The sequence below is a fragment of the Microtus ochrogaster genome, chromosome 2 (genome assembly GCF_000317375.1).
Source record: "Microtus ochrogaster isolate Prairie Vole_2 chromosome 2, MicOch1.0, whole genome shotgun sequence".
NCBI classification, from domain to species: domain Eukaryota; kingdom Metazoa; phylum Chordata; class Mammalia; order Rodentia; family Cricetidae; genus Microtus; species Microtus ochrogaster.
The window spans coordinates 60,735,088-60,737,270 of NC_022010.1; the positions used below are offsets into that span (position 1 = coordinate 60,735,088).

Sequence of the window (2,183 nt, forward strand, 5' to 3'; positions counted from 1 at the left end):
TTACTCCTCCCATCTATGTTTTAACCTATCAGGGCAAGCAGCTTCTTTATTTAATTAACCAATGACCTTTCTCCATCAAGAGAGGGAGGGAGAGAGAGAGAGAGAGAGAGAGAGAGAGAGAGAGAGAGAGGCCTTTGGGCTTGTTTGGCTTGCATCAGAAGGTTTTAGCTGAAAATAAAGGGAAGACGACTTTGAAGGGGCATTAACAGGGGAGCCTGCCCTGGAGGTGCTGCTTTCTTAGTTGCTAACCATGTTAGCGCACCTGACATGAGGTGGGTGTCACAGCATGGCAGAGTTTGTCATTTTCTCATGTTTTAAAACACTGCTGTGGTGTAGGTAAACACAGGCTACAGACCAGCAAGACGAAGCTTAGGTTCCTCAGATCCTACTTTATACTAGAAACAAAGCTTGGGCACCTGCGCAAAACTGGCTGCTCCTCTAGAGGGTGATAGCTCATCTAGAGATGTGCTCAATACTCATTTTTGTATCTGGACCAATTCAGGAAATCCTTACTGAAAAGTTTTCTGTGTCCCAATAAACCTCTCCACTGATGTAATAATCCAAATCAGACCAAATCAAACTGAATTAGAAAAAGCCCAGGTCTAATGGATACTAGCACTCCTAGGTGGCATTTCAGCCCCCCCCCCCCCCAGTGAGGAGATAGGAAGGAAGACCTGAAACCAAGTGTTTGTTCTCTGGGGGGCAATTTAAATACCCTGAAGGAGTAGTCTTGAGCATCTCTGGGGAGGGGTCACTGTTTGACTTTCTCAGAGGTGGAGTCTGGGCTGAAGCAACTCTCAGTGAAGAAGGCTTGGGATGGAACTTTCCACCCAAACATTCAAGACTTTTTGGATATAGTGTTGCCGGGGGCTGAGGTGAAGCCTTAACCCAAACATTCCAGACTCTTTGGGTATAGGAGTGCCAGGGGCTGGGGTGACACTTCCAACCAAACACTTACGAATATCTTACTTTTCATCTTCAAAGTGGAGATGAAAAAAAACAGCCTTGTTGAATACTTCTAAGAAGAAAACTGTATTTTTTAAAATAATAACTTTGCCTGATTTATTAATGCAATGAGAAAATAGTACGGCTTTTCAGTCACTTGTTTGTTCCTCTCTGGTGCCATTTAAGACATGGATGCTGTAGGGCAGTGGTGGCGCATGCCTTTAATCCCAACACTCTGGAGGCAGAGATAGTCAGGTGTCTGTGAGTTCCAGGCCAGCAGGTCTACAGAGTGAGATCCAGGACAGATAGGGCTGTTACACAGAGAAACCCTGTCTCAAAAAACAAAAACAAACAAACAAACAAACAAACAAAGCAAAAAGAAAAAAAAAGAAAAAAGAAATGGATCCTTAGAGAGATTGTAGGGTGGACAGGAAAATCAGCTTCTAATGTGCGATGGCACAGTGAATGTAGAGGTACAGAGACAAAAATGTGAATTTCAAAAAGCCTGTGGAGAGAACGGCAATATTCTCAACACAAAGAAGTAAGCCTTATGCCCATGAGTGCTCCTATTACTCTGCCTACACAGGTGCCCATTTACAGGAAATATCACACGAATCTCTCATAAACAGGCACGACTTTTTTATTTAAAAATTTAAAAATTTTACATACTAGCCCCAGTTCTTCCTTCCTCCCCTTCTCTCATCCCCTCCACTGCTCCCCAGCCCACTCCCCATCCATTCCTCAGGGGAGTTAAGGCCTCCTTCGGGGAGCCAGCAAAGTCTGGCATACCAAGTTGAGGTAGGACCAAGCCCTTCCTCTCTGTATCAAGGCTGACAAAGGCATCCCGCCACAGGGAATAGGCTCCAAAATGCCAGTTCATGTACTTGGGATAAGTCCTGGTACCACTGCTAGCCCACCCATCCCCCAACAGATCAAGCCATGTAATTACCACCCACATTGAGAGGGCTTGGTTTGGTCCCATGCCGGATTCCAGCTGTCAGTCCAGGGGCACTGAGCGCTCACTAGCTGGGGTCAGCAGTCTCTGTGGTTTTCCCCATCATGATCTTGACCCCTTTGCTTATAGGATCCTTCACGCCTCTCTTTAACTTCCGGGAGCTCAGCCCAGTGCTTGGCTGTGGATCACTGAATCTGCTTCCATCAGTGACTGATGTAGGTTCATTTTTTTCTATTTATTTATTAAAGATTTCTGCCTCCACCCGCCACCGCCTCCCATTTCC

The 2,183-nt window shown here is 45.7% G+C and overlaps 1 long non-coding RNA gene across 2 annotated transcripts in view; it reads left to right on the forward strand.

Moving 5' to 3' along the window:
• LOC113458154 overlaps window positions 1-2,183 on the forward strand; it is an 18,931-nt gene that overhangs the window by 7,379 nt on the left and 9,369 nt on the right. Inside the window, exon 3 of one of the 2 annotated variants that reach the window (XR_003378580.1) lies at window positions 2,030-2,071. The exons of the other annotated variant lie outside the window; for it this stretch is intronic. This is a non-coding gene — a long non-coding RNA (uncharacterized LOC113458154). Of the gene's footprint in view, window positions 1-2,029; window positions 2,072-2,183 lie in introns of those variants that run through there. 2 annotated transcript variants of the gene reach the window in all.